The sequence below is a fragment of the Bombina bombina genome, chromosome 2 (assembly GCF_027579735.1).
Source record: "Bombina bombina isolate aBomBom1 chromosome 2, aBomBom1.pri, whole genome shotgun sequence".
In the NCBI taxonomy this organism is placed as follows: domain Eukaryota; kingdom Metazoa; phylum Chordata; class Amphibia; order Anura; family Bombinatoridae; genus Bombina; species Bombina bombina.
In genome coordinates, this window is record NC_069500.1 from 1,020,030,903 (window position 1) to 1,020,050,645 (window position 19,743).

Here is a 19,743-nt window from a genome sequence, read left to right on the forward strand (position 1 = left end):
CAGCAAGAGGGTCTTATGACTCTGGGACAGATGGGTCAGATATTGAAACAGACACCCTAAAGAGTGGAGTTAATAGTCAACAAGGTTTTTTAGGGGAAGGAGGAGAGGGGGCAGGAAGAGATGTAGGAGGGGGCAATACCAACTCCAGAGAGAGGCGTTACTGCTCCAGGCAAAGGAGACTGCAGAACTACAATCAGAATCAGGAAAGATTTCAGCAGAGTCGACCACAGAGATTTTGAGGATGCAGGGGATACTAGTATCCCCAATGACAGATCTCCAGGAGGTCAATCTGTCTTCCTTCAAACTTAATGCAGCTAACTATGTCTTAATCATCAAAAGTTGAATAGCATACTTAGGTAGTTCCCCCAACAGTAGGGGCGCTGCATGCATAATGCCATAAAAAGCGAGACTCTCATTGTTCAGTATCCGCCCATACGAAGCCCCACCTTACCAAGAGACGATGGGGGGAAACGTTTTAATCTTTTCTGTGAGCTTGCTGGTGAGTGCAGGGTTTTCTCTATGTGTTGTATTAATTTGTTTTGTAATTCCCCTATGGTTCTTGCACCCACTCCTGTCTGGGGTTAACTGCCTGTGACTCTGGTGACACCACAGCTTTTTGTGAGTGCCACTGAGCACCCAGGGCTGAGCACGTTGCTGGGTCATGGGATGTGTACCCGGTCCGGTCTTGGAGTGCAGTCCCCTTCAGTGTTTTGTATATTTCTGGGTGATTACATAAGCCTGTGCACCCCTCCCTTGTTCCCAGTTTGTTTGGATTTGAGAACTTGCATTGTGTGGCTGTATTAGGGTCTCAGGTATTGGAAAGTACCTTAACATGGTACCTGAGCTTGTCCCATTTGGCCAGATGCGGTAACTAACCTTTCCATTTTTGTTTTTAAATCTTTACTGTGAGCTTGCTGGTGAGTGCAGTGTTTTCTCTATGAGTTGTATTAATTTGTTTTGTAATTCACCTATGGTTCTTGCCCCCACTCCTGTCTGGGGTTAACTGCCTGTGACTCTTATGACAGCACAGCTTTTTGTGAGTACCACTGAGCACCCAGGGCTGAGCATGTTGCTGGGTCATGGGATGTGTACCCGGTCCGGTCTTGGAGTGCAGTCCCCTTCCGTGTTTTGTAAAACTCTAGCTAACTCCTTATCCCCTTCGGATCTGCCATCTAAGTCTAAAAGTACCTGGCTAAAATAGAACACAGGTTTTTTAAGTGTAGATGCCTAATTTGCAAAACATGTTCTCATGTTTTGGAAGGCTCAAAATTTAAATAAAATACCACAGGTCAAGAACATGATATCCAATTTTTTATTAATTGCTCCACCACACATGTAGTGTATTTATTGAAATGTCAAATTTGTCGGAAACATTATACTGGAAAAACTAAACGCTCTTTAAAAGATAGATTTTTACAACATTTATGATCAATAGAGGATATAGAATCTGACACCCCAGTAGCCAGACATTTTAAAGAATGTCATAATTCAGATGTATAAAAACTCAGTATACAGGGTATTGATCACTTTTCATTATGCAAAAGAGGAGGGGATAGGGAAAATAAACTGAATAAACGTGAAATATACTGGATGTTTATTTTTAAGACCAGTAGCCCATATGGCCTTAATATGAGAAGGGACATTCATACCTTTACATAAGCATCCTACATGATATCCTCATGTAATTACCTTTCTGAAAAGTTCTCTCCCATTAAATTGTATATAAAATTAATATGTAGCCTAATATGTTAACGAATATCACAATAAGCAACAAAAATGAACTATTGACTTGATATTTATCAAATTGATTATATGTCTAAATTTGTATAATGTCTTCAATGTAATAGGCAGCATGAAATTAAAATTAATATAACATTAACATGAATTTAATGTATATACTAAGTACTCTTAGGAATTATTATTATTATCAGTTATTTGTAGAGCGCCAACAGATTCCGCAGCGCTAATAATGCACTGTACCTTTAAGAATACAAGGATTGTTTTCCTTAAATAGATACCTATGTAGTAATTAAGTGCGCAGGCACGAAACATGTTTGTAAGTACTCCTGTTCACATTGCAATGTGAATTTATCTGTGTGCTATTTTTGTATACCGTGCTACGGTTTATGTTTTTAATATGGTTCAATAAACTTGGAAGTTTTATACTAGCGGTTTTGGTTTGATCTGCATGCGCTATTCTTATTTTTTGTTTCACATATTATTGCCTCTTTGTTTGGCAGACACTTTTTGAATAGCTGCAGCAGTACCTCTCGCATATACTGTAACTCACTCTCCATTGTGCCGGGAAGCTGAGGTCAAGGTTCACAACGGACTACGCTGAGGAACGGAGGTGAGAATCAGAATATGGTGCTTGATTCAGTATATGTTTATATATATATATATATATATATACATATATATATATATACAGTATATATATACTGTATATATATATATATATATATATATATATATACTGTATATATATATATATATATATATATATATGTATATATATATATATATATGTATGTGTATATATATATATATATATATATATATATATATATATATATATATATATATATACATATATATACATTTTGGGTCAATTTTGAACATTTGGGCCATTCAGCTTTACCAAATAAGAGTTCCCTGAATGCATCATTTTAAAACATGGTATATATGTAGCTGCTGGTAAAAACCTTAACATTTAAAAAAAAAAATGCATATGTGATCTCAGATTAATCAGAGGATGCCATTGTGAATACATTTTCATATTTTCTTTCTACAGTTTTTGGGGAATGTGATAATTAATAATTATATATATATATATATATATATATATATATATATATAAAACTTTTTTGGGGGTAAATTAACAGTAATTAATTATGTGAATAAATAGTTAGTTGCAGCTGTTATCCACTGAAAGCTCGTTTTATGCCAAAAAAAACTTATAGGTTTCATAGTTAAATTTAAAAAAAAAAAAGGCTTTATTTCTGTTTAAATGGAGTGATAGTAAAATGCTAAAGATTCTCTTTTACTTTGAGCAAGTTTTTCTCTAAAATTCCAAGTAGTGAAAGGGTTAAACAGCAGTTTTAAAGTCTATGGGGAGAATTCCTGAAGTTCGCATGCATCGGACTTTCGCTCACCCGCTTACCTTTTACTTTCAACATTTAGAGCCAGATTACAAGTGGAGTGCTAAATATCGATTTCATGAAAGAGATATTTGCTATCCACTGTGTAATACCAGCACATGCTAATGTGCGCTGGTATTACAATTTATCAGCAATGTGACCACAACCTTGTGTTCGCATTGCTGGGAAGAATTGCACTCATTAGAGTGTGCTTCCATAGGCTCCACAGTGAAAGGGGTAAATAGCGCAGTGATGGCAGCAAATTTATATATATATTTATATGCTTATACACATATTAACATAAATATATATGTATATAAGCATATAGTAGCAAAGGAAAAGCCAAACACTAGTGAATTCGGCTCCAGCCCGATCAGAACACTTCTTTAGTGTGTGTGTGCAATGGCCCAATTCAATTCAACAAAACTGGCAAACAATCAGAGCGCTCTTCTGTGGAAAGTCATCAACGTGATCAAAACAAAGACCGGACAAGTAAAACTGTGTGTTCTGTACAGCACTATGGCCATAGACTCCCCAGTACTCGGCACATTCAGTAAGGAAACAACTCTGCTCAGCTTACCACTGGACGACCAGATCCTCACCGATCCTCTGGGTGCAACCAACAAACTTCGTTCCTGTGTCCTCATGCCTCTGGGGTCCGCATAGCCTTTGGTGACGTGCTTCCTCAATCCAGTGGCAAACTGAACAGCGTGTTGTGTGAACTGTTCCTCACTAAACCTCGGTTGAACCTCATATTTGAGGTCTGAGCTGTGATAGGTCAATCACTCATGCGTGACCTCAGCCAATCCAGGACTAAAAATAGGATCCAAAGGTAAAAGCCCAAGGAGGTGCCAGGTATATAGGGAGAAAATGATACAGTTCAAAAAGGATAAACCGGCAGCCTCCAGGATTGGTCACATTTTCTCTCCCTTATCCCTATTTGTTTGTGCTTTATCTTTTTGTATTTTGTTTGCTCTGTTATTATTTCACATCTACCCCCTACCCAGCTAACCAGCCCGCCCACCTTCCTGCTGTATTTAATGGTGATCGCTGCACCACTAAAATAAGTTTTCTCTCCCTTTTCCCTATGTATTTGTCCTGTATCATACTGTATTTTGTTTGCTCTGTTATTTCACACCTACCCCTTACCCAGCTAACCAGCCCGTGCACCTTCCTGCTGTATTTAATGGTGATAGCTGCACCACTAAAGTAAGTTTTCACTCCCTTATCCCTATGTATTTGTGCTATATCTTTCTGTATTTTGCTTGCTCTGTTATTATTTCACACCTACCCCCTACCCAGCTAACCAGCCTGCCCACCTTCCTGCTGTATTTAATGGTGATCACTGCGTGACAGCGCAGCGGGCGCGCCACTGGTGTGCTGAAGGCGAGCCAAAGGCAAGCCGGTCAGCGCCCGTCCGCATCCTGACCGCACCCAATGAACCCTGGCTCCAGAAACTGCCACCACTACAACGCCAGCACCCTCCAAGTGCTCAACACCAGTAGATTGTCTGCCTGCCACCACGCATCCCCGCCCAACACCTTCGGACCTTTCACCTGCCGCAACTGCTCCTTCCCCTCCCTCCGGACCACAACCAAACCAACTAACCCGCCCTAAAACAACTGCAATTACCTCAACTGCATCCTCCTCAACACCTGCTCCATCCACAAGCACGCCCTCGAAATCTGGAACCTGCTAGACTCTAACTCACCTGACGTCGCCTTCCTCACTGAGACCTGGCTAAACCCTGCATCAGGGCCAGACATCGCCACTGCAATACCCGACAGCTGTAAGATCTGCCACAAAGACCGCAGCAACCGACGACTCCATCACTGACCACATCACAACCCATGCCCTCACCTCAATGGACTACATCCTGCTCGGTGACCTCAACTTCCATATTGACAAACCCATTGATCACAACACCTCCACCCTCCTGGAAAACCTTGGAACTATTGGACTAAAGCAACTCGTAAACTACCCAACCCACACAGCCGGCCACACCCTCGACCCGATCTTCTCCTCAGGCAACCACATCTCAGTCAATCACATCACCAAACTCCTCTGGACTGACCACCACTGCATACACTTCCCCTTCAACAAACCCACCACCCACCTCCGACAGTATCACCTACCCCGCTGAAACTGGAACAACATCACCCAAGACCAACTACACCGGACTCTAAACAAATCCTCCCCACCTACCTCCGCAGACGCCAACTCCTCCGCCTGCAACCTCCACCGCTGGATTACAGACTGCTCCAACACCCTCGCCACCCTCAAAAAACCATCTGTCCGCCAAACCACCAATAAAGCTAGCTGGTTCACCCTGGCCCTCCAGGACTCCAAACAGCACTGCAGATGACTGGAAAGAACCTGGAGATCCAGCAAGACCCTTCTGGATAAAGCTGCCTTTAAGGAAGCAATCACAACCCACCACCACCTCATAAAAACCGCCAAAAAAACAGCCATCCAAGACAGAATCAACTCTAATGCACAAAACAGCAAGTAGTTGTTCTCAGTCATCATGGAATTCTCTAAACCCAACAGCGACACCACGAACATTCCACCCTCCCAGGACCTCTGCAATACCCTCACTGCACACTTCCACCATAAGATCCTTGACATCTATGACAGTTTCACACCTCATAACTCAACCTTCACCACCCACTCCCCTACACCCAACACCCCCTCCCAAATTCGCCCCCCCCTCACCACACACTGACTATTTGGATCCCCATTACCACAGATGACACCCTCAGAATCATGAAATCCATCCACTCTGGTGCAACCTCGGACCCATGCCCCCATCACATATTCAACAAAGCAAGCAACATCATTGCCCTTGAACTCCGCCGCACCATCAACTGCTTCATCAAAACCAGCACCTTCCTGGATATCTGGAAGCACGTGGAACTGAAACCCCTGCTGAAGAAACCCTCAGCAGACCCCACGGACACAAATAACTACCGCCCCATCTCTCTATTCCCCTTCCCGGCCAAAGTCATGGAGAAGTCCATCAACTTGCAACTTATTGACCACATTGAGGCCAACCATATCCTGGACCACTCCCAATCCGGTTTCAGAAGCAACCACAGCACCAAGACCGCCCTCCTCGCTGCAACAGAAGACATCCGTGCCATGATCGACCAAGGAGAAACCGCTGCCCTCATCTTCCTAGAGCTCTCAGCAGCTTTTGACACTGTCGACCACAACACCCTCCGCACCCCACTACACGATTCCGGCATCCACAGCAAAGCCCTGGAATGGATTACCTCCTTCCTCACGGGCAGGACCCAGAAAGTCAGACTCCCGCTTACTCCTCCAAACCCACACGAGTCAACTGCGGTGTACCGCAAGGCTCTTCGATGAGCCCCACCCTCTTCAACATCTACATGGCCCCTCTTGCTGCCATCATCTGACGCCAGGACCTCAACATTGTCTCCTATGCTGAAGACACCCAGTTAATCATCTCACTCACCCGAGATCACACCACCGCCAAAAAGAACATCCACAAAGGCCTGACAGCAGTCACCACCTAGATGAAGTCCAACTGGCTCAAACTGAACACAGACAAAACCGAAGTCCTCCTCCTTGGACCCAATAAATCCACATGGGACAACTCCTGGTGGCCCATAGCCCTCGGTCACCCTCCAACCCCAACTGACCATGCACAAAATCTAGGCTTCATTCTGGACTCCTCACTCTCCATGGACCAACAAATCAATGCCATCACCTCAACATGCTTCCACATTCTCCACCTGCTACAAAATGTCTTCAAGTGGATCCCTACCGAAACCAAGAAAACAGTCACCCACGCCCTCGTCAGCAGCCAGTTAGACTACGGCAATGCACTCTATGCCGGCTCCACCATCAAACTCCAAAAGAGACTCCATCATATCCAGAACGCCTCAGCCAGACTCATCCTTGACATCCCTCTCCAATGCCTCATCACCGAACACCTAAGGAACCTTCACTGGCTCCCCATCAACAAGAGAATCACCTTCAAGGTCCTTACCCACGTGTTCAAGGCCCTACACAACATCGGACCTGAATACCTCAACCACCATGTAAATTTCTACACCCCCGCCAGACAACTCCGATCGGCCAACCAAGCACTCGCAGTCATCCCCCGCATCAGCAAATCCACAGTGGGTGGAAGATCCTTCTCCCACATGGCAGCAAAGACATGGAACACCCTCGCGCTTCATCTCAGACAATCCACCTCCCTTACAAAGTTCAGAAAGGAACTAAAAACCTGGCTCTTCAACTTAATGCCCATCTCCTCCCCCCCCCTTCTCCTATCCCCTATCCCCTTTCCCTTAGTGCCTTGAGACCCTCACAGGTGATTAGTTTGCGCTCTATAAGTACCCAATACAGGGAGTGCAGAATTATTAGGCAAGTTGTATTTTTGAGGATTAATTTTATTATTGAACAACAACCATGTTCTCAATGAACCCAAAAAAACTCATTAATATCAAAGCTGAATAGTTTTGGAAGTAGTTTTTAGTTTGTTTTTAGTTATAGCTATTTTAGGGGGATATCTGTGTGTGCAGGTGACTATTACTGTGCATAATTATTAGGCAACTTAACAAAAAACAAATATATACCCATTTCAATTATTTATTTTTACCAGTGAAACCAATGTAACATCTCAACATTCACAAATATACATTTCTGACATTCAAAAACAAACCAAAAACAAATCAGTGACCAATATAGCCACCTTTCTTTGCAAGGACACTCAAAAGCCTGCCATCCATGGATTCTGTCATTGTTTTGATCTGTTCACCATCAACATTGCGTGCAGCAGCAACCACAGCCTCCCAGACACTGTTCAGAGAGGTGTACTGTTTTCCCTCCTTGTAAATCTCACATTTGATGATGGACCACAGGTTCTCAATGGGGTTCAGATCAGGTGAACAAGGAGGCCATGTCTTTAGATTTTCTTCTTTTATACCCTTTCTTGCCAGCCACGCTGTGGAGTACTTGGACGCGTGTGATGGAGCATTGTCCTGCATGAAAATCATGTTTTTCTTGAAGGATGCAGACTTCTTCCTGTACCACTGTTTGAAGAAGGTGTCTTCCAGAAACTGGCAGTAGGACTGGGAGTTGAGCTTGACTCCATCCTCAACCTGAAAAGGCCCCACAAGCTCATCTTTGATGATACCAGCCCAAACCAGTACTCCACCTCCACCTTGCAGGCGTCTGAGTCAGACTGGAGCTCTCTGCCCTTTACCAATCCAGCCACCGGCCCATCCATCTGGCCCATCAAGACTCACTCTCATTTCATCAGTCCATAAAACCTTAGAAAAATCAGTCTTGAGATAATTCTTGGCCCAGTCTTGACGTTTCAGCTTGTGTGTCTTGTTCAGTGATGGTCGTCTTTCAGCCTTTCTTACCTTGGCCATGTCTCTGAGTATTGCACACCTTGTGCTTTTGGGCACTCCAGTGATGTTGCATCTCTGAAATATGGCCAAACTGGTGGCAAGTGGCATCTTGGCAGCTGCACGCTTGACTTTTCTCAGTTCATGGGCAGTTATTTTGCGCCTTGGTTTTTCCACACGCTTCTTGAGACCCTGTTGACTATTTTGAATGAAACGCTTGATTGTTCGATGATCACGCTTCAGAAGCTTTGCAATTTTAAGAGTGCTGCATCCCTCTACAAGATATCTCACTATTTTTTACTTTTCTGAGCCTGTCAAGTCCTTCTTTTGACCCATTTTGCCAAAGGAAAGGAAGTTGCCTAATAATTATGCACGCCTGATATAGAGTGTTGATGTCATTAGACCACGCCCCTTCTCATTACAGAGATGCACATCACCTAATATGCTTAATTGGTAGTAGGCTTTCGAGCCTATACAGCTTGGAGTAAGACAACATGCATAAAGAGGATGATGTGGTCAAAATACTCATTTGCCTAATAATTCTGCACTCCCTGTAGATTGATAGATAGATAGATAGATAGATAGATAGATAGATAGATTTATTGATTAAGGCTACCAAGCCAAAACATGTCAGGCGTGCTCTGGCTGTTGTAATCTATGTGTTCTTTTAATTAAGACCAATAAAGAAGAGCAGGGTGCCGGTTTATCTTTTTTGAACTATATAAGCATATACATATATATTTACTGGGAACACCCAGTTTCAAAAGCCATTTTCAGTGCAGTTTTTTTTTTTCAAACACCCGGCTCCCACCAACTTTTGCCAGTGGAGGTTGTCAATCACCCCGGTCGGACTTCTCTGGGGTGATTTTAGTCCGCAAACTCAGAGTTGGCTTGTAGGTTAGGAAGCAGCGGTGTAATGACTGCTGCTTCTTAACTATCAGCTGCAGTTCGCATATGCAAACCTGAACCGAAGCTTTATAAACTGCATCTCACAGCTTTATGAATTTCCCCAATGTATGGAAAATGGTGAAATGCATGTGATCATAGATTACAGAAAGAGAGAAAAAATAATAAAGATGCATCAAAAATGAAAGAAATTCCACTAATAGAAATGTGGAAATAATTCAATAGTAGCACAGGGATAAAAAAAAGTAGAACCACACCTAGATTTATGTAAATAAGATGAAGGAAAAAGTAGCCTTCAGAACAAAGTTAAAATTAATGGGACAAGTTTCAGTGATAACGAATAGTTAATAGATGAAAGCAAAATGGATTAGATGTCTGTTCACAATGCTAGTGTGCATAATTCTTTCAAGTTAAGAGGGCACATAAAGGTCACCAAAGGTCTTTGTATTGATTACCTGACATAGAGCTAGCAAGTTCCCCTGGGATACTTCCTAATATCAATAAGCCCTCTAAGTAATTTTAATTTAAAAAAATGTATACAGCAAAAAAGCATTTATGCAATTCAGTTTTGCAATATATTGAGTGTTTGTTAATTTAAATAATTGTAAGTAAATCCTGCAGGAGGTTTCATGGATAATAAGTAGACACTATCAATACTGTAAAAATATAGATACCAAAACAACTTATATCAATAAGGGCATTCTTCTTAAATTATTCAACAACTTTAAACAAAATACAAGAAGTGCAGATAAATAAATGTAGAAAATGTTTGAAACCATCATACCAGGCAATTATTATCATTTATTTGTTATTAGGTGATATCAGAATCGATACAAAGAAAGTCCCTGTCGTAGGTCAGTCCATAAGTATGAGAGAGGATCCAAAGGTGGAGTTAGTACCATAGGAGTTTCCGTATTTAGCCATCAGATGTAGTTTACATGGAATTTGAATGAATAGAGTCTATGTGATTGCCTAATCTCACATTTTCTTTTTCTCTTTTTCTATCCCCCCAAATCCATTTGAACAAAAACAATCTAAACATATATATATATATATATATATATATATATATATATATACAACCTATAACTAACATAAGAGTAGAGACAATGTTTGTCTTGTTTAGTCTCTGTGAAGTGTGGGAAAGGAAGAAATAAAAAGGTCTCTTTCCTCCCTCCCACAAGCAGTGAAAAAGTAAAACAGAATATCTATGAAATCAACCCTCAATCAGTATCTCCTCTAGACCAATTTGTTGCGGGTCATTGTGGTAGTCAAATTCAGGGATATTCCAGTCTCCTCTAAGGGAGGCTTTAAGGAATATTTTGTGGTGTAGGAAAGGTCTTAGAAAATGTTGTTGTAATGGGGGGGGGGGCAAGGGTGATAATGAAACCTTGCAATTTTTAGAAATAGTCATATTCTACAATTTACATCCAGTTTGGTTTCTAGTTGTTCAATAAAAAGTTGTTAAAGAAGTCTCTGTTTGAACTGGACTATGGAAGACATTTTTTTTAGAGATCCATAGGGCCAGGATACACTGCCAGGCTAACATAGTGCAGAGTGTAAGCATGAGGTGAATATTGCTGTATTGTCTGTCCCATGCAAATAGGTAAATCATCTTTAAGTCAAAAATTATATTGAGTTTGAAAGTGATTTTAATCCAGTGTTGCAGCTAGTGCCACCGGGAACTGAATGGGTTACCTGACGAGATATCTCAGGAACAGAAATCAGACATGCAGCAAGAAAAAGTCTAATCACTGTTCTGTTTATTAAAAAGCGCACCATACTTTTATAGAAAATGATTACTCTTAGGATATGTTAGCCTTACCGACGACATCTTGTTTTAGTTGCCATTTTGTCTTAGGCATCCATCTTTTCTAAGAAAGGTTTATTATAACAGTTTATTATGTAGTGAGAAAGATGTAGATGTTATGAATCTGTGTATAGCTAGAATGGCCTTGTGAATGTTCCTGCTGATGTGCCTGGAAGCCGTTATCTCTATAAGATACCCACACAGCCTTGCTTTGGGCTGGGCTATGGGCCCAGATGTACCTTTATTATGGTTATAGAAACACTTCTTTTCAAAACTCTATTTTACCCAATTATAATAATGAGCTTATTTCTTTCCTGAGAAACACTGTGTAAAATGATGTAGTCATGAACGCGTCACCATGTTAACCCTATATGCTGTAACCACTGCCTATAAAATATATTGTTCATCTTCTAATAAACAGAGCAGATATTAGACTGATTGCTGTGTGGTCTGGTTTCTCTCCTCTGGGATATCCCGTTATCAAGTAACCCATTCATTTCCAGGTGACAAAGTATGATCCAGGCCAAGTGCTGACTGAGACTCTCCCCCCCTGAAAATAACACCCAACAGTTACAGTATATGTGGTAAAACAATGATGTATCATACATCACACCATTTAACATAGCATAAGTTAGAACAAAGAAGCAGAGTAAAATATTAGAAAAAAAGAAATTATGCAGAGAAACAAACAATTTTAGATAACGGTGTATCTGGGCGCATCGCCAAGGACATTAAAAGGCCATTCTTGAGATACAAGTATTTCAGCATAACTTCTTCACAGCATAATAAACTACCGGGAAGAAGAGTAGATCCGGACCGGCAACCATCTTCTTCCAAGCGGCATCTTCTATCTTCATCCGATGAGGACCGGCTCCATCTTGAAGACCTCCATCGCGGATCCATCCTTCTTCTCCGACGACTTCCCGACGAATGACGGTTCCTTTAAGGGACGTCATCCAAGATGGCGTCCCTCGAATTCCGATTGGCTGATAGGATTCTATCAGCCAATCATAATTAAGGTAGGAAAATTCTGATTGGCTGATGGAATCAGCCAATCAGAATCAAGTTCAATCCGATTGGCTGATCCGATCAGCCAATCAGATTGAGCTTGCATTCTATTGGCTGTTCCGATCAGCCAATAGAATGCGAGCTCAATCTGATTGGCTGATTGAATCAGCCAATTGGATTGAACTTGATTCTGATTGGCTGATTCCATCAGCCAATCAGAATTTTCCTACCTTAATTCCGATTGGCTGATAGAATCCTATCAGCCAATCAGAATTCGAGGGACGCCATCTTGGATGACATCCCTTAAAGGAACCGTCATTCATCGGGAAGTCGTCGGAGAAGAAGGATGGATCCGCGATGGAGGTCTTCAAGATGGAGCCGGTCCTCATCGGATGAAGATAGAAGATGCCGCTTGGAAGAAGATGGTTGCCAGTCCAGATCTACTGTTCTTCCCGGATAGGATGAAGACACTGGACCCTCTTCTGGACTTCTTCAGCCGTCGGATGATGGATGTCTAGCCCCCTCTTGGGTTGGATGAAGATATCGGAGCCAGGACTGATCGGTGTGATACCCGGTGAGGTGAAGACAAGGTAGGAAGATCTTCAGGGGCTTAGTGTTAGGTTTATTTAAGGGGGGTTTGGGTTAGATTAGGGGTATGTGGGTGGTGGGTTGTAATGTTGGGGGGGGGTATTGTATGTTTTTTTTTACAGGCAAAAGAGCTGAATTTCTTGGGGCATGCCCCGCAAAGGGCCCTGTTCAGGGCTGGTAAGGTAAAAGAGCTTTGAACTTTTGTAATTTAGAATAGGGTAGGGCATTTTTTTATTTTGGGGGGCTTTGTTATTTTATTAGGGGGCTTAGAGTAGGTGTAATTAGTTTAAAATTGTTGTAATATTTTTCTAATGTTTGTAAATATTTTTTTATTTTTTGTAACTTAGTTCTTTTTTATTTTTTGTACTTTAGTAAGTTTATTTAATTGTATTTATTTGTAGGAATTGTATTTAATTAATTTATTGATAGTGTAGTGTTAGGTTTAATTGTAGATAATTATAGGTATTTTATTTAATTAATTTATTGATAGTGTAGTGTTAGGTTTAATTGTAGCTTAGGTTAGGATTTATTTTACAGGTAATTTTGTAATTATTTTAACTATTTTAGCTATTAAATAGTTCTTAACTATTTAATAGCTATTGTACCTGGTTAAAATAAATACAAAGTTACCTGTAAAATAAATATAAATCCTAAAATAGCTATAATATAATTATAATTTATATTGTAGCTATATTAGGGTTTATTTTACAGGTAAGTATTTAGCTTTAAATAGGAATAATTTATTTAATAAGAGTTAATTTATTTCGTTAGATTTAAATTATATTTAACTTAGGGGGGTATTAGTGTTAGGGTTAGACTTAGCTTTAGGGGTTAATCCATTTATTACAGTAGCGGCGAGATTAGGTCGGCAGATTAGGGGTTAATAATTGAAGTTAGGTGTCTGCGATGTTAGGGAGGGCAGATTAGGGGTTAATACTATTTATTATAGGGTTTTTGAGGCGGGAGTGAGGTGGATTAGGGGTTAATAACTTTATTATAGTAGCGGTGAGATCCGCTCGGCAGATTAGGGGTTAATAAGTGTAGGCAGGTGGAGGCGACGTTGAGGGGGGCAGGTTAGGGGTTAATTATTATTATTATTATTCTTTATTTATAAAGCGCCGACAGATTCCGCAGCGCTGTTCATAGGTAACAAAGATAAAAGGACAGTACAATATGAGACACCAGACAAAATTTAACAAACAAATACAGGAGGAATTGGGAGCCCTGTTCCCGTGGGAACTTACAATCTAAATGGGTAGGAGGGTGAGAAACAGGAGGTGGGGACTGCAAAGGTCAGAATGATGTTAGTGTGAAGTTAGATGAGGGCAACTATTAGGCAAGTGGAATTCATTAGCTACTGATTTGGTTATAGGCTTTCCTGAACAAGAAGGCCTTTAGGGAGCGTTTAAAGGAGGAGAGGTTGGGGGAAAGTCTGACAGCACGAGGAAGTGCGTTCCAGAGGGTTGGTGCCGCACGAGAGAAGTCCTGTAGTCTAGCATGAGAGGAGGTGATGGTAGAAGAGGCAAGGAGTAGATCGTTGTTGGATCTTAGGGGACGGGCTGGAGTATATTTGTTGATGAGTGAGGACAGGTATGGGGGGGCTGCATTGGTAAGGGCTTTGTAGGTCAAAGTGAGAATTTTGAATTTAATTCTGCTGTGAATAGGGAGCCAGTGAAGGGACTCACAGAGGGGTGCGGCAGATACAGAGCGTCGGGAGAGGTGGATTAGCCTAGCAGAGGCATTTAGGATGGATTGAAGGGGGGAGAGGCGGGAGAGAGGAAGGCCAGTTAGTAGGTTGTTACAGTAGTCAAGCCGGGAAAATACTAGGGAAGGGATTAGCTGTTTAGTAGTTTCAGCACTCAGAAAAGGACGAATTTTGAAGATATTGCGTAGGTGGTTGCGACAGGATGAAGAGAGCGATTGGATGTGGGGTATGAAGGACAGATTGGAGTCGAGTGTAACTTCAAGGCAGCGGACTTGGGGTGATGGGGAGATAGTGTTGTCACTGACAGTGATAGTAAAGTTAGAAACTGGAGTAGAATTAGTTGGGGGGATTAGAAGAAGCTCAGTCTTGGACATGTTGATTTTTTTGGTGGTGAGAGGCCATCCAGGAAGAAATGCCAGATAAGCAGCTGCTGATGTGGGAAAGGACAGACGGAGAGAGTGCAGGAGTGGATAGGTAGATCTGAGTATCATCAGCATAGAGGTGATAGTTGAAGCCATAGCTACTAATAAGTTGACCCAGCGAGGAAGTATAAATAGAGAAGAGTAGAGGGCCTAGAACAGAGCCTTGAGGTACTCCAACAGACAGAGGCAGTGGAGAGGATGAGTCACCAGCAAATGAGACAGAAAAGGACCTATTAGAGAGATAAGAGTGGATCCAGGAGAGGGCAATGTCACAGAGCCCAAGGGAGCTGAGAGTCCGTAAGAGGAGGGGATGGTCAACAGTGTCAAAGGCAGCAGACAGGTCAATTAAGATAAGTATAGAATAGTGGCCATTGTTTTTAGCAGAAAGAAGATCATTAGTAACCTTGGTGAGGGCAGTCTCAGTTAATAAATATAATATAGGGGTCGGCGGTGTTAGGGGCAGCAGATTAGGGGTACATAGCTATAATGTAGCTGGCGGCAGCGTGCAGACGGCAGATTAGGGGTTAATAAGTGTAGGTAGCTGGCGGCGACATTGTGGGGGGCAGATTAGGGGTTAATAAATATAATATAGGGGTTGGCGGTGTTAGGGGCAGCAGATTAGGGGTACATAAGGATAACGTAGGTGGCGGTCGGCAGATTAGGGGTTAAAAAAATTGAATTGAGTGGCGGCGATGTGGGGGGACCTCGGTTTAGGGGTACATAGGTAGTTTATGGGTGTTAGTGTACTTTAGAGCACAGTAGTAAAGAGTTTTATGAACCGGCGTTAGCCCAGAAAGCTCTTAACTACTGACTTTTTTCTGCGGCGGGAGTTTTGTCGTTAGAGTTCTAACGCTCACTTCAGCCACGACTCTAAATACAGGAGTTAAAAAGATCGCATTGAAAAGATAGGATACGCAATTGACGTAAGGGGATCTGCGGTATGGAAAAGTCGCGGCTGAAAAGTGAGCGTTAGACCCTTTCCTGACTGACTCCAAATACCGGCGGTAGCCTAAAACCAGCGTTAGGAGCCTCTAACGCTGGTTTTCCCGGCTACCGCCAAACTCCAAATCTAGGCCTATGAAAATTGAATGACTATATAAAAAGGCACAGAAAATTAGTAAATCTATTAACAACAATATAAACCTAATTCTACGGTATAATATGAATCTATGTGATAATACTGTAGATAAATTAATTCACAATTACTACTATAATATATAGAAAAATTTAAAAACTGAATAGGCCAATAGGGCGCACTTTGTCACTGCACATAGGTATGGTCTCTCCAATACTCTCCGCCTACCTCCCAGCATCCCCAAACTACTGGTCTATCTGCACAAAGAGCCAACCAGCCCCCATCTACCCCCAAACAATGCTGCATCTTTATTTCTCAACCTGCATAGCTAGCATCCCCAAATAGCATTGACAGTTTCCTGCTCTGTACACTCTCCACAGTGAAGCATGGCATGGGAATAGCACAAGTTTCTCTGTGTGGCCTCTGATCACTTTAGGAACAGTTTTTGTCCTTTTAGAGCTCCACCTCCCTCAGACACTCTGCTTCAATACCATAGTCCATTTGCAGTAGGGGTGCTTTGCAAGTGTCCTTCTGCAGGTACATGCTGGAAGTCCGATGGTTTGTTCATGGGGTAGACAAGGAAAGCATGTGGATCCCCATAGCAAGCAGACACTTGAGTCAGAAGGAGTCTAAGAAGCAAACAAAACAGCACAAGATGAGCGCACACCCTGACACAATCACAATTATGTCCAACAAAACTTCTTACACCTTTTTGTATATATATAATACAAACTAAATACATTTAATAACATACAGAGTATAGTCTTTTCTTTTCTCCTTTTTTTTAAACTCCTTGCATGAATTTTACATTACGCATATAACATACTTAAATCAACCTATTAATCACTTGCCAGAAAAAAACCCTCTCTTTTGTAATTACCAGACTTAAAATCACTCCCATCATTTCACTTTCCTTAGTTACTTCACTTGCAAAAACAATCACCTAGATTTAGAGTTTTGTGGCCAAAGGGGTGCGTTAGCTACGCGTGTTTTTTTTCCCCCCACACCTTTTAAATAACGCTGGTATTTAGAGTTCTCTGAAGTGCTGCGTTAGGCTCCAAATAGGGAGCGTTGAGCATAATTTACCGCCAATTCAACTCTAAATACCAACGCTGCTTACGGTAGCGGCCAGCTTGAAAAACGTGCTCGTGCACGATATCCCCATAGAAAACAATGGGGCAGTTTGAGCTGAAAAAAAAACTAACATCTGCAAAAAAACAGCGTTCAGCTCCTAACACAGCCCCATTGTTTCCTATGGGGAAAGAGTTTCTAAGTCTGCACCTAACACCCTAACATGAACCCCGAGTCTAAACACCCCTAACCTTACACTTATTAACCCCTAATCTGCCGCCCCCGCTATCGCTGACACCTGCATATTATTATTAACCCCTAATCTGCCGCTCCGTACACCGCCGCAACCTACATTATCCCTTTGAACCCCTAATCTGCTGCCCCCAACGTCGCCGACACCTACATTATATTTATTAACCCCTAATCTGCTCCCCAACATCGCTGCTACCTTACCTACACTTATTAACCCCTAATCTTCCGACCGGACCTCACCGATACTATAATAAATGTATTAACCCCTAAAGCTAAGTCTAACCCTAACACCCCCCTAAGTTAAATATAATTTAAATCTAAAGAAATAAATGATTTCTTATTAAATAAATTAATCTTATTTAAAGCTAAATACTTACCTGTAAAATAAACCCTAATATAGCTACAATATAACAAATAATTATATGGTAGCTATTTTAGGATTTATATTTATTTTACAGTCAACTTTGTATTTATTTTAACTAGGTACAATAGCTATTAAATAGTTATTAACTATTTAATAGCTACCTAGTTAAAATAATTACAAAATTACCTGTAAAATAAATCCTAACCTAAGTTACAATTAAAGCTAACACTACACTATCAATAAATTAATTAAATAAACTACCTACAATTACATACAATTAAGTCAACTAAACTAAATTACAAAAAAACAAACACTAAATTACAAAAAACCCCACTAAATTACAAAAAATAACAAAAGATTACAAGAATTTTAAACTAATTACACCTACTCTAAGCCCCTAAAAAAATAATAAAGCCCCCCAAAATAAAAAAATGCCCTACCCTATTCTAAAATAAAAAGTTAACAGCTCTATTTCCTTACCAGCCCTTAAAAGGGCCTTTTGCGGGGCATGCCCCAAATAAATCAGCTCTTTTGCCTGAAAAAAACCATATAATACCCCCTCCAACATTACAACTCACCACCCACATACCCCTAATATAACCCACCCAAACCCCCCTTAAAAAACCTAACACTAAGCCCCTGAAGATCTCCCTACCTTGTATTCACCCAGCCGGGTATCACCGATCCATCCAGAAGAGGGTCCGAAGTCTTCATCCTATCCGTCAAGAAGAGGTCCAGAAAAGGGTCCGAAGTCTTCATCCTATCCGGCAAGAAGAGGTCCTCCAGAGGGTCCAAAGTCTTCATCCAGGCGGCATCTTCTATCTTCTTCCATCCGGAGCGGAGCGAGTCCATCTTGAAGCAGCCGACGCGGAGCCATCCTTCCTCACCGACAGACTAACGACGAAGGTTCCTTTAAATGACGTCATCCAAGATGGTGTCCCTCGAATTCCGATTGACTGATAGGATTCTATCAGCCAATCGGAATTAATGTAGGAAAAATCTGATTGGCTGATTGAATCAGCCAATCAGATTGAAGTTATATCCAATTGGCTGATTGGATCAGCCAATCAGATTGAGCTCGCATTCTATTGGCTGATCGGAACAAAAAACGTTGGTTTTGACGGCTACCGCAGAACTCTAAATCTAGGCGAATATATTTTATGTGCATTTAACAGGTGGAAAACACACACAATCTCTCTTCAGTCTTTATTTGCATGAAACAAATATCACTTAAAACTAAAAATGCTATTAATAACACACATAATTAAGAACATACATACGACTTTAAAATCAAGTTAAAACAATAACACTTTAAAATACTTAAAGGGACACTGAACCCAATTTTTTACTTTCGTGATTCAGATAGGGCATGCAATTTTAAGCAACTTTCTAATTTACTCCTAATATCAATTATTCTTCGTTCACTTGCTATCTTTATTTGAAAAAAAAGGCATCTAAGCTTCTTTGTTGGTTCAGGACTCTGGACAGCACTTTTTTATTGGTGGATTAAGTTATCCACCAATCAGCAAGAATAATCCAGGTTACTCCCCAAAAATGGGTCGGCATCTAAACTTACATACCTGCTTTTGAAATAAAGATACCAAGAGAATGAAGAAAATTTGATAATAGGAGTAAATTAGAAAGTTGCTTAAAATTGCTAAAATTGCATGCTCTATCTGAATCACAAAAGAAAATATTTGGGTTCAGTATCCCTTTAATAACAGCATCAGATTTCTTAACTAAGAAATGCTGGTATACAAGCACAGAGCTAAAAAATGCTCCAAGGTCAGCTTTTACAGCGATACACACACAAGCTTATATCAACTTGCATACCGTAAATTCATTCCCAACATTGAGCAATTTTAACATACTGCAAACTTTTTTTAAAGACACTGAAAACATATTTTATTAACGTTCTCTCTCTTTCAGGAAAACATATATTTCAAACATACCAAAGACATTTAGAAATACAATAAGATGAACTCCACCAAATATAAAATGTATCTGAAAGTGTC